The sequence below is a fragment of the Trichosurus vulpecula genome, chromosome 4 (genome assembly GCF_011100635.1).
Source record: "Trichosurus vulpecula isolate mTriVul1 chromosome 4, mTriVul1.pri, whole genome shotgun sequence".
Taxonomy (NCBI): Eukaryota; Metazoa; Chordata; class Mammalia; order Diprotodontia; family Phalangeridae; genus Trichosurus; species Trichosurus vulpecula.
The window spans coordinates 287,808,433-287,822,997 of record NC_050576.1 but is presented as its reverse complement, the minus strand read 5'-3'; positions in this window follow the sequence as shown (position 1 = coordinate 287,822,997).

Here is a 14,565-nt window from a genome sequence, read left to right as displayed (position 1 = left end):
CTCATCTAGGTCTTTAAAATTCCTTGAATAATAATACATCATTCAAATTGTCTATTCTTTCTCATGTTGCTCTGTTGCCAATCCATGTCTTTTCTGATGATATATTTCTTGGAAATTTTTTCGCCATTGCTTGTATGTTGGCCATCATTGGTAACATGCTGTAGCTTACTTATACCCACCATTTGCCTCTCCACTGCCATTTAGTTCACATACAATTTTATTCCTTTAGACACTGATTCACAGTAATATAGAATAGAATGGAAAAAAGGACCAGAAGAATATTAGTATTTTTTAAAAATTGATATTTCCCCAAGGAACCCCATGACCATACTGCATAATTTCCCAAAAGCAATCCAACTTGTTCTTTTTCTTCTATTCCTCCTTACTGTTTATCACACAAGAATCCATTTCCCTACTCCATGCATTTTCATTGGTTTTTTCCCATGTCTGAAATTCTCTCCAACTTCACTCTTACCTCTTGGCTTCCTTCAATTCTCAGCTAAAATTCTGCCTTCTACAAAAGCCTGTCCTGGTTTTCTTTAATGTGAGTATCTTCCCTCTGACATTAGCTCTAATTTATCCTGTATATATCTTGTTCATTCAGTGGTTTGCATATTCTCTCTGCACCTCTCCCCATCTCCTGTTAGATTGTGATCTTTTGAGGACAATGGTCTATTTTCACCTTTCTTTGTATCCCCAGCATTTATCAGAGTGCCTGACACATAGAAGATACTTCATAAATGCTTCCTGACTTGACTTGACTATTCAATTATGGATCTATCTCACTGTTCTTCTGTACTACTGCATATCCAAGACATAGGTACTGACAGACCAACATAATAGGCTATCCATCCAAATGTGTGCCATAGTCTGGACTCTGGACTATACATTTTTCAATATATTAAAAACTCCTTGGAGGGAAAGACTGGTTTGATTTTCTTGTTTGTATCTCTGCCTAGCACAGTTCCACTCATTTAATAAATGCAAATTGAATTAGTAGGCATTCTTCATCATTTGATTTCTCTTATGTGAGTTGATAGCTCAGTTTCTTTTCAATGGTTGTGGATCCAACTTTGAATTTTATTATCTTATGATCTCTTCAAGGAATCTTCATAGTGTTTCTGAATTAGGTATACTCAGTTTGGTGTCACTCACTAACAGGAAAATCTGATGAATTTAATCATCTGTAAGGATTCCCTCTTTAATTTGATCTCTGTGCTGGACACCTTCCATGATAGTGTTGACTGCATTTGCCAAACATGCATCCCTGTTATATGAATCACTTGATATTAACAAACAGGGTGTATCTCTGCTCCATCTATCAAGGAATTTTAAATTATCTTTATGTATAATGAGAGATATCTTGGAGAAGAATCAATAAGGCTGCTCTTTGCTGTAACTTTTTAAAAAAATAATCAACAAATACTACAAACTATGGAGTTTTTTTCTTCTCTACAACTTTTATTCAGTTGTGTGACTGTGATGTCATAATCTATTAAAAATAATTTTCAAAAGTATGCATATGCTCTTTTCATATTTTAATCAAAGATATCCTAGATTATGTGCCTCTCATGTGTATCAAAGCCAGATAAGGAATTTGTAAGAAACCCAGATGTATCTAAATGATTCTTTAGACCATAGCTTCATTTAGAAACTTTGGGGAAGAGCTTGAAGAGGACAGTATAGTTAAATTACAACTTCAGAAAATACAGAGCCTTATATTCACCAGGATATTTTATTCCTTTCTCCAATCCTCATGATGGTCAAAGACTTAGTTTCCCCATTGCCCCACCATAAATGTCATTTAAACGAATGTCTAGTATGTCTTAATTGTGCTGTTTCTCCTCCCAGTATCATTGGCCTAATTCTATATATTCTTAGACCAAACTGTAGGGAGCATACTTTTTGTTAGCTACCTTGCTGCTTTTGTGCGTTGTCTAGGTTGTTTTGACCTAGTAGTTGCACCCACCCCCTCTTCTATCCTGTTATTCCGGGATATGCCTTAACTCTAAATCTTTTTCTCATTAGCCCTGGCATTTCTTGAAATAAGATGCTAGCAAAAATAATAATAAAAATCTAAATATGCACTAAACTAACCATGGTTACATTCTTAATTATAGTCAACCATAGATTTGGATGGCCAGACCCTCTCATACCCGATGATTTGTGTTTACCTTGCTCTTGGCTATTTTGGCTACTTCTCTTTGCAAGTTAGCTCCTTCTCTCTCCCCTCTCTGTCTCTCTGTCTCTCTCTCATTTCCCACCCTCTTTCTGGATATATATATACACACACGCACACATTGGACAGCTAGGTGGCACAGTGGGTATAGTGCCAGGACTGGAGGCAGGAAGACTTATCCTCCTGAGCTCAAATATGACCTCAGACACTTACTAGCTGCATGACCCTAGGCAAGTCACTTAACTCTGTTTGCCTCAGTTACCCATCTATAAAATCAGCTGGAGAAGGAAATGGCAAACCACTCTAGTATCTTTGCCAAGAAAACCCCAAATGGGGTCACAGAGAATCTGAAATGATTGAACAAGTTGTAATATTCTAAAATGTGCTCTGGTTATAGTATATTTTATTCTCTTTATTTTTAACTTTGTGTGCTCTCTGTATTTCATTTTATACATTTTATTAAATACCATTTTTCATTCAGCTTTGACTATAACTACAATAAATCAGTTTGGTCAAAGCAGTGGTTCTAATAAATTACAATTCAGTGAGTACAATTCTAATAAATTACAATTCAATACACAAATTTGCTATTCCACCACTTAGAGTATAAAGATTGCTAGATTTGAAATGAACAGAACTCTGTTCAGATTCCACCACTTATGTGTGACCATGGACAAGATGATTCCTCTGGGCCTCAGTTTCCTCAGATACAAAATAAAGATGTTGCACTAGATCACCTCTGAAGTAACATTTAGCTCTAAATTTATAATCCTGTAAAGCCCTCTTGATGCCCTTTTGGGAGTAAAAATATGGTTTGTAATTTTATATAATTATTTATGTAACATCTCCCTCTTTTTCAAATATCTTTAAAATCTGTATCTCAGAGCTTTAGTGATTGTATCCTCTAGCATGGACTTCCCCTGTGTATATTTTGGACCAACTGCTCTTCCCAGTCACATCTTCTTAAATGCCATTCCACTTCCTTCTATAGCCCAGGAGGGCCTGAGTTTTTTAGTGTCCAAATGTAGTGGTTCCGCTGTCATTGATGAAAATAGTTGTTTATCAAGAAATTTTTCCTCCATTCCTTGTACTTTCAATTTCATTAACAAATGCCCTTAGCTTGCTACGTCTTTGCTAGGTTTCATTCTAAATTTTCTGCAGACCTCTTTTCGTCTCCATCGTTCTTTGTTGTTTTGTGAGGTGATACTGCTCAGAATCTTCTATCGTGTTCCTCCATAACATTTCATAAATGAATTTATATTCTCAAGTCATGTTTCCTTTGTTTGCCATGTCTCTCCACTTCTCAAAGTCAAGTCAAATGTTCTCTGGCTGAGGCAATAAATTAGGGCCATTCGCTGAAGCAGTTGGAATAAGGGTTCTCTGAGTCTGGAGAATTTAAAACTTAAGAGATGGTTTCTACTATCCATCTTAATTCCTTTGTTTGAAAGCAAATGCCTCTCCAAATAAATGATTGTGTGGTAAACCTGTCTCTGTACTAGGAAGAGGAAAAGGAAACCTATGAACAATATATACCTGTCCCAAAGGGATTTAATATTTTATTATTTATTTAATATTTTAGTTTTCAACATTGATTTCCACAAGATTTTGTGTTACAAATTTTCTCCCCATTTCTACCCTCCCCCCACTCTAAGAGGCATATATTCTGATTGCCCCATTCCCCAGTTAGCCCTCCCTTCTGTCACCTACTCCCCCACATCCCCTTTCCTCTCACTTTCTTATAGGACAGGATAGATTTCTATGCCCAATCCAAAGGGATTTAATAAAGAATAATCCTTTTAGCCAACTGAGAATGGGATGCTGTGGACTTCCAAATCTATGTCCTGATTAGGGCAACAGCATGGCATATCTCCAGCTTGGGGGTGGTGCGGTAGTGGCTTCTTAGCTTCCCCTTTTCTCTGACATGTTAAAGATGCTCCCTAAATTTTGGGAGTTTCGGATTTTGATGGGGAGCACAGTATTATTTATTATCTCTGCATCCTGATCAATGCCTTGTAATCTTTGAACACTGTAATGGGCTGTAGGGGTAAAAGTATGGGATTAGGGTGTTCCAAGATTTATGATTTATTGAAGGTTAGATAACAAGGGTTACATGGCAAGTCTTATCAATGACAGGGAACACTATGGGACCATCTGGGCCCAGATGGACATTTATCTATGACATTATTGAGAAAATGGGTAGGGGAACCTGCTTAGCTGATTTTAGAACGTTAATTTAAAAAGTATCTAACAACTAATATTTACAAGATATATGCCAAGTAATATGGGCATACATGTTCCCAGGGAGTTTCTGCCTTTTAAATTATCTGGCAAATACAAGAAAAATGGCCTTAGTTTATTCTCTCAAATTGGGAATCACATCATGCTTATGGTTTTTTTCTCTTAGGATTCTACTTGTGAAATGTTAACTTAGAGTCTGTAGGAGAGTGGGAATAAACTGTAAATATACAAAGATCTTAATAGGAGAATAAAGGTCTCACTGGTTAATAGCTATGTATAAATGTATGTATAAATGTATAGATATAGATACATATATTCTATAGCAAGCAATATTCATTTACATTCTTAAGGGTGAGAAAGGGAAGCACTTACAATTCCAAAATTGTAGAATGCAAAATTATATTTTTAAACATATAATAAGAACTGGTATAAAACTATACAGACCAGAAACACTATGGAAAGCACTACATCATTTAAGGTGTGTTGGCCTTGTCATGGGCAGTTTCTGGGTTCTTTTATCCATCTCTTTGTGATGAGTGTATATGTTGGTTAGTGTACAATAGGAAATGCTCATAGTGTTATCATTTAATTTATTCATTCCCCATTTTGGGTTTGTTTGGTTTGGTTTTTTTTGAGGCAATAGGGGTTAAGTTACTTGCCCAGGATCACATAGCTAGTGTCTGAGGCTGGATTTGAACTCAGGTCCTCATGACTCCAAGGCCAGTGCTCTATCTTCTCCATTTTTTTTTGACATCAGTGGTTTATTTGGATAGTGAGGTGAAACAATCATAATGGTTGTATGCAATATCTTCTTACCTTTGGCATTTATTCTAATTTGGTATTGATACTGGTATTTACTTCAAGGAGTGATGGTTTGATAATATACAGACAGCTGCTCATTTGGATATGAACTGGATATAGTAACTGGGTTTTTTTATGTGTATTAAGGTAGAGTTGGCTTTATTGCTTCTTTAAATGTTACTCAGTACTGCCATATTCAATTCCTCATGAATACTCACGATATATAGACAAATAGTTTTTAAGTAGTCTGGAACAGGGCTTATTAAACTTTTTCCACTCATGACCCCTTTTCAGGTTTAGGCAGCATTCATTGGCCTGAGGGCATGCACAGTACAAAGCGCACATGCTTTGTGTTCAGACCAAGGCTCCAGTGAAGTTGTGTAACACAACATGGGCAAGTGCTTCCAGAAACACCTTGGAGTCATTACAAGTTTGATTTTTAATTAATTTTTGGTCATTGTGCATTCAAAAATCTTTTACTGGTGCTAAATTTTTCACGACCCATATGGGGTCGTGACTCACAGTTTAAGAAGCTATTGTCTAGACTACTTTGAATTCTTTTCTTCTTAATCATGGATCATATTTTCCAACTATTTCTTTGCCATCCAATCCTCTTCCCACATTCATATTGGTGTCACTAAGGATCAGTGTAGATGTAGGATAAATTTGGAGGACCTTTTCCTGTTCTTTGAACAGTTTCTCTCTTTCCTTAGCCTCTGTAACAGATACTGGCCTGTAAGATGCATTTATACTAAGGGTCCTTTTTTCCTTATGCTTGTTAGAAGCACTGAAAGGGGAGATAACCAAGTGTCATATAAAATGATATTCTATTTCTACCTGGATTTTCATAGGCATCTCAAACTCAACATCTCCCCCAAATTGTACTCTTTCTCTCTAAATCTATGTTTCCTTAGAACTTCTCTATTTTTGTCAAGGGAGCCACCATCCTTCCATTCATTCCACTTTGTAACCTCCAAGTCATCATGAACTCTTCATTTTTGTTTGAGTCTGTTATTACCTCTGATCTGGACTCTCACAATAACTGTTGGTCTCCTTGGCTCTTTTATCTTCACACCCCAATCTCTTCTCTGTTGAGCTGTCAAAGTGATTTTCCCAAAGCATAGGTCTAACCATGTCACCCCTCCTACCCCCACTCAATAAACTCTAGTGGCTCTCTGTTATCTACAAGATCAAATATAAAATCTCTGTTTTTGGCATTTAAAACTTCCTCACTTTCCAGTCTCTGTATATTTTACTCCTATCCACAATCCATGATGGAACTACAGTGCAGCTACTTGCTATTCATCATATATTACATTCCTTCTACCGTCTCTGGGTCTTTGGATTGGTTATCCTTCACATCTGGAATGTTCTGCCTCCTCTTCTGTTCCTGTTAGATTCCATGGATTCTTTTAAGACTCATCTCAAATCTCACCTTCTTCCAGAGTCCTATCCCCATCCCTCTCATCTTTCTCCTCCACCCTTCCTAGATTACCTCCCATCTACTATAAAAGCCAGCATCCATATAGCACTTTAACATTTGCAAACTGTTTTACAAATACTGTCTTGTTTTATGCACACAATAACCTTTAAGATATGGGTGCCATTATTACCCCCATTTTACAGATTAAGAAACTGAACAAATAGAGGTCTTGTCCAGGGTCATGTGAAACCAGATTTTAACTCCGAACTTCTTGACTCTAAGTCCAGTGATCTATCCACTGTGCCACCTAGCTGTCCATGTAATAATATCTAACATTTATATGGCACTTATGTGCCAGGCACTGTGCTGAGCTCTTTACAATTATTATCTCATTTGATCCTCATAACAACCCTTATTATCTTCATTTTAAAGATAGTGAAAATGAGACAGTGTAAGCGGAATGGCCTTTGTTTTCTTTGAGTGACTCAGCTTACCTCATTGAGCCTCTGGATGCTGTGGCTTGCTCTTCCGGGGCAGGAAGTCCAGCAACCGTACCAGGAATCAGAACTTCCTGTGTGATGAGTCATGGGGCTGGCTGAGGGGAGGTGTTAGCTCCAGAACCTGGTCTACGCTAGGGGGAGGGGCCAAGTCAAGAACCAATCGGCCCTGGTCATCCAGGTGGCGCTTGATGATGTCAAAAACTCTATAAGAGGGGAGAGGACAGCTTGAAGCTTTTTTTTTCCTTTTCCGGTTGGTGTGGGAGCAACGAGGAGCGTGACTCTGGGCCAGTCCTTGCTCTCAGGCTGAGCCCAGATGTTGGTAACTATGAATTGTATTGGGTCTGTCTGTTGATATTTGTAACTTGTTTGTATTTTGGTTTTGAGGTTTGGGGTGCTGGTTTGTTTTCCCCCAAACTAAGTGAATGTTTTGAACCTCAGGGTGCTGGCTTTTTTCCCTGAAGTACGTGAATGAATCTGTATTTGGTATATCTCTTGATGCTTGCCTGTATGCTCCCCTGAACTAACTGAATGCTAACTGAATGCTGGTGTTTTCCCCTGAACTAAATGAATGTTGTCTGTATGCTAACTGAATGCTGGATTAAAGTAAGCTGGTCAACCCCTTCACCGTGCTTTCCTTGTTTAAGCAGATAAAAAGAACCTGTGCTTTCCCAGCGTCCCGGCAGCCTCCTGGGTCCCGGCAGCCTCCTGGGTCCTGGCAGCCCCCTGGGTGCCGGCTGTGGGGGAGGGATCTTATGCCCCCACCGAAGCTGCTAGCTGGGTTGTTAAAACAGACAGAAATCAAGTGACTTGCTGAGGGTTACACAGCTAGTAAGTCTTTAAAGATGGATTTGAACTCAGTTCTTCTTCAGTGTATATATATACACATACACAAATACATATATATATGTGTATACATGTATACATACAATATATCTTATGTGTACCTAATTGTTTGTAAGTTATTTTCCCAATTAAAATGTGAGTTCCTTGACTTCTACTGTTGTCAAATTTTTTGTGACCCATATATAGTCGTGACCCACTGTTTAAGAAGCAGTAGTCTAGAAGACTTGGAATTCTTTTCTTCTTAATGAACTATTTCTTTGCTTTTAACTCAGTACTTCTTGACTCTAAGTCCAAGATAGATCGCTACTTATCCACCATGCCACCTAGCTGTCTATATAATAATATCTAACATTTATATTATGTGCCAGGCACTGTGCTGAGATTTTTACAGTTATTATCTCATTTGGTCTTCAAAACAACCCTTATTTTCTCCTAGCATTTAGCAAATAGTAAGTGTTAAATAAATGCTTTCTGATGGACTCACTGCTGGTAGATACTGTAGATAAAAATGCAATGAATGAAACAATCCACTTCCTCAGAGATTTTACATTCTAAGCTGTATATTAGTTGAACTCTGTCCCTACTACATACCTGGCCCATCTTTTTTTTCCCTAATTACACATATATCTCTCTGAGGACATGCTTGATGCCATTTATCCTAATACTATTTCTTCAGTGCGTTGCAACCAACTCATCCCATGCATCCCACACACCTCTCCATTGCCCTCTAGGTGACCTGAAACTTTAATCCCTCAGAGATTGTGGTATTCCATGATTCATAGGCATAGAACATCATAAGGAAAATATTGTTCCAGTTGGGACTCAACTCACTGTCCTGCTTCATTTACTATGCCACTCCTCCTTGATCCTTTTATCCTTAAAGCTTCCTCTGATCTTTTTCTCTTTCTCGCAAAGCCTGTGCTCCTGGGGGAAGTCATACAAAAGCCAGTTTTGATTCTGATTAAGGTTTAGTTCCAGAATTGTGAGTTCCTGCAATATCATTTCATGTTTTCTCAGAAGCAGAGTACTCAGGCCTGTGTTCAACCAGGTGGAGGCTGGTGCCTTTGAGGGAAAGAATAAGGATAATTTGAAAAGTCTCCCCTCTACCTTCATGAAGTTGCTTCTCTTAGTCCTCCCCACTGCTCTCGTATAATATCCACCTAGATTGATTCACTCTTCAAATGTGCCACAGAGAAGTCTGTGAACTCTCCTAGTAAGATGCTTATTGATATTCTCTCCTCATTGGTGGACTACCATCATAACTGACATGTCTACCATAGCAATAATATTTTCTGAAATCAAGTTGATCTTATAATTTAGTATGTCTACTAAAACAAAAGTGTTCAGTTCAGTGTATGAAATCAGGATCAATGGAGGATCACAATCAATTGGTAAGAAGCGACTATTGGTCCAAATAGTCTCACCGCACAAGATACTTTTCACCATTTAAAATCATGAGAAACCCTATCAATCAAACTTTCTACATAAACATCATGCAGTTGGCTAGCTAATATTTTCTCTGTGTTATCATTGGATAGACTCTAACTCAGGTGGCACCTATTCAGCTTTTGATAAGTTGTTTTTTCTTCCAAAGCTTTGAGTTCTATACCCCATTCATACAGAATACATCACACACTCATCATGACAGAATTCAAACCCAAACTAAACATCATTGGAACAAAGTAATATCAGCAAAGAGAAGAGTGATGGTATCATAGAATACTTCTGCTCTGTATCCCTTTCATCTAGCTTGGGTCCCAGCCCAGACCTTCATTTCATGAGACCCTCAGGCCATGCTAACTTTACTCCCTTGTCTGTTCTTTAGACACTCTCCAGACAACTCCACCTTCTGACCTACTGTCTTGCTCCCCTGCTAGTACCATCCTTCTCTCCCTCCTCCTCTTTGATGTATGAGTCTCCTTTATGTATTCCTTTCTCCCATTAGAATGTAAGTTCCTTAAAGGTAGGGACTGCCTTTTTTTCCCCAGGGCTTATTACAGTTCCTGGGATGGAGCAATTGGTTAATACATGCCTTTTCTGGCTGCTCTCACCAATATATGGTAGGTAAAGTGCTTAAAATAAGTCAAAACTATCAAAGCAACAAGAAGAATCAAGAGACTCACTACCATGAGTAAACATTGCAGACTTTCAAAATGGCACATGTATTTTTCATTCTGTATTCACTTTCTAAAGAAACATCACAAACATCACAGTTCCCATTTCCTTCCATAAGACAGACAAGTTCTTATAGGATGGCAATATCACCGTGGTTGACAAACAACTACATCTAATTTTAATGTTGGTGTCAATAACGTTTTTCCCCTAAACACTGCCTAACCACCTCAAATTTACATTTCCATTCCTTTCCATATATACTTCTTTCTTGATCTACATTATTTCCAAGAATATCTCCTATCTTTGGTCCAGTTGTGATCCAACACAGCCACTCCTGGATGTTGAACCCTTAACTACATGAACTCAGTCAGCTAGAGCAGTGATGGTCAAACTCAAATAGAAACAGGTACCACTAATCCATACATGAGGATCTCTGCAGACTACATTTTGACTTGGTTTTAAAATGTTATTTTATGTGTATTTTATTGTATTTTTGTTTATTTTGTTAAATATTCTCCAATTACATTTCAATGTAATTCAGTTTAGGCCCCATTAGGAGGTGTTAGCTACCTCACCCAAAACTTGACACCTCTGAGATAGAGGGTCTCCTAAGCTTAAACACATAGCATCCTGTCCAGAACAATTATAGAAAGAAAAAAAAGACTTTCAAGGAAATAAAGCAAAAATGTAAGTAAAACACAAATAAAATTTGGTTCAATAGCTTTAATGTTTTAAAAAGTGTTTTAGGGGGCAGCTAGGTGGCGTAGTGAGTAGAGCACTGGCCCTGGAGTCAGGAGGACCTGAGTTCAAATCCAGTCTCAGACACTTGACACATGTACTAGCTGTGTGATCTTGGGCAAGTCACTTAACCCCAATTGCCTTGCCAAAAAAAGTGTTTTAGATACATCCTCACGTTGAATATTCGTATAATTTTGCCACAGATAGAAAGTGTTGGACCTGGGGTCAGAGGACCTTCCTTGCAGCACTGGTTCCCCTCCTCTCTGCCACACCAAGTCAGTCAATTAATTTCTCTGGAACTTAGTTTTCTCATCTGTTAAATGAGGAGGTTGGACTAGATCACTTCTGTGCCTGCTTCCAAATCTGTTTGTTCCTTTGAACCTAGATGAAACTGCCAGGAACGTTGTCCTTCCCTCCCCCCGAATATCTTTTCTAACATAGGCAAGGCATCTTCTTGCTTAAGCTTTAGTAGCCCACTTCAAGAAACAATACAAATCTAGCTTTCATAGTTCTTCCCCACATATATGTACAAGTACAATATTAGTATACTGATAGATACAGAGAGTTGAGTCAAATCTAGATGAGACTTTTTTTAAAAAAAAGACTGAACTATCATGTGGAGATCCCAAAATGCTCTTTTCCTTCATTGTTGGCATTATTCAGAGGAATATATGAACATGAATTTTAAAACTTAAAAGCATTATATAAATACGGGTTCTTATTAGGGTTTTATTATTTTATTTTATTATTATTAGGAAAATTTCTTAGGGAAAAAAAGAAATAATTCTATAAGGAACAATAGAAAGGACTAGAACAGGGCTGGCTAAACTGGATTGGAGTGGACCTAGGGAGGAGTAGGGGTTATCTAAAGAGGAGCGAAGGTTCAAGAGAAGGTAATCTCAAACATCACTTTCAGGATATTACTTCCCTGCTCAAGATCCTAAAATGATTCATAATTGTTTACCACATCAAGTTCAAACTCCTCTGCTTCCCTCTCAAGTCTCTTCACAATCTGGCCCCACCCTGCCTCTCCACATTTATTTTCCACTACTCTTAAGCACACACCTGGTTCCAGTTGGGCTGGTCTTCTCACTATGTCCTTCCATGCAACATTCCCACCTTTGCTCGGGATGTTGCTTCTGCCTGCTTCCTCTACCTATTCTTTAAGGTCCAACTCAAGTCCACAAAGCCTTCCCTAACTACCACTATTACCCTCACTGCTCTCTTATCAAAGTTCTGTAGTCAGCTACAATACTACCCCCCTTAGCACTTAGTTCTCTTTCCTAGATAACTTATCTTCCCAATTAGACTATGAGATCCTTCAGGGCATTTATAAGGCTTTTTTTTAAACAGTGCCTAACACATTTGCAACTGACAAATGTATGTTCAGGCATGGTGCTTTTGAGATGACAGTAGGACGTGAAAATAGTAATGTCTCACAGGCAACTGGAAATGTAGGATTGGAGCTCTGGAGAGAGACCAGAGCTGGAGATTTGGGAGTCAATCTCATGGAGGGACAGCCTGGAGCTATAAGAATAGATGAGTTCTCTAAACTAGAATTTAGAAAGAGAAGAGCAAGGGTCCAAGAAATGAGCACTGGAAATACCCACACTTAAGAGGAGAGAAAGGAAAGATGAGTGACCAGAGGTGAAGGAGTAGTCAGGGAGACATGAGGAAAACTTGCGTATTAAATTGTCATGAAAACTAATGGGAGGCTAGAAGGAGTTCAACAGTGTGAAATGGTACAGAGAAGCCAAACAGAATGACAACTGTCAAAAGGTCCCAAGATAGAGTGATTAGGAAGGCCATTTTTGAGAGTATAGTTTTAAGAGACTTGTGAGGACAGAAAATTATAGGGGGTTGAGGAATAAATGAATGGGGTAAAAACATATACTGATTTATCTTTGCATCTCCACCATCCAGCAGAGTTTCACACACTATAAGTGTTTGCTCAAGTTGATGTATACAGAATTCACTTGAGCATTTGTAAATGAAGGAAAAGAGAAAAATAGTTCAGTATATAAAGATCAGGAAGATCAAAAGGAGACTTTTTTTTCAATGAAGGTATTTTTGAGGGTGTTCTTTGGTTTGAGGTAAAGGATGATATAGTCTGTTGCAGCAACAAACCAGAACATTTATTTCTGAGACGGAAGAATCTACTAAAAAGAGAGAAGTTGGGAAAGTTGGTTGAAAATGGAACAATTGATGCTCTCAATGAGGAAGAAGAGTAGATTTGGTTTGGTGAGGAATGGCAGCAGGTAAAGAAATTTTATTAAGAGGTGGAGAGTTCACCAATTCTGAAGTCATAAAGGTGTAGCAATACCAATTGATGAGGAAGTCCTGGGTGTAGCCATCCTTATAAGTAACCAATATGGAATGAAGATGGTCAGTTGACTCAAAGGCATATTCTAAGGTTATGAAGATGAATATTGTCTTTGATGATGAGAGTATGATAGCCAGGCTAGCTAATAAATGAGATGTACTACCAAGGTCCCTAGACTGTCATCTTGTTCAGAGAATAAAGTAATGATGTTGGGGAAAAGGGAGCTAATTTCAGAATTATGGAGGAGGAGAAGATAAGAGATAACATCTCTGAGCATGCCAGGCCTATAATGGGTTAGCAGAAGTTACAGAGATAAAGAAAGTCATTAAGTCTTGGGTAGGTCTGTGGAGCTTTGCCTTTATTCCAAACTAGGTATTAACACCTTGAAGGAAATGGGGCAGGTGGTACAATTCAGGCAAATATTAATATAATTAAGGAGAATGGAAGTATATGCTGGAAGTTGATAGATAACAAAGGCAAGGATTTAAGATGGGTAGTATAGGTGGATGGTGTAGACTTCCAATGAAGAGAAATAGAATGAGGGTATAACAAACATCAATGGTTTATGATACGTTGCTGAGGTAGGAATAGGCCAAGCCCTCATCTTCTCTTATTGAATCTTGGAGGGTGTGAGAGAAGGTAAGACAATACCACAGCAGGGGATGTGGTATTGTCTGGGGAAAACCAAGTTTCCGTTAAAGGGAGGAAATAGAAAAAAAAGATGGTAAGAAATGGGTTATTTATATGGGGGGGTGGGTCCTACCGAATGGAGTGAGGGTTCCACAGAGCATAATGGAATAACTTAGTGCATAAGATAGTATTTCTGCAGGAGAGTATGTGTGTGGGAGGAGGGATGAGAAAGGAGGGGGTCTGATCTTTGGTTTGAGGCAGCTGCTGATACAGTTTGCTGCATGAATGAACCATATAGTTTATCCTTCAGATGAAAGGAGATCTTTGTGATAGCCTTTCCATTCACCAGGAAGAAAATAAAATTGAGACAGTTACCAAATTATGTTTAAACAACACCTTCTTCAACAGCTTCATAAATGTCATCTATGAATAAATGAGTTCATATAATACTTATGAGGCCAACGTAACTGGTTCAATTGATTGAATAATGGAATATCTACTTTGAACAAGACTGTGGTAGGAGAAGTACCTATCCCACCATTTGGGTTGGGCTAATTTTATTTTTCCATAAAAGGCACTGAAAGTATCCTTGAGACCTAATTGGCATAGGAGACTAAAGGTTCAGGGTGTTATCACTTCCTGATTACCTGAGTAAAAGACCTGAGTTGATCCAAGCTGTTCACTGATATTTCCCAAGCTGACCACCATGGGTAGTTAAGAAACAGGGCTGAAACAACCCCCAGTATCCTTGCAGCATTACCTGATTGATTAGCCT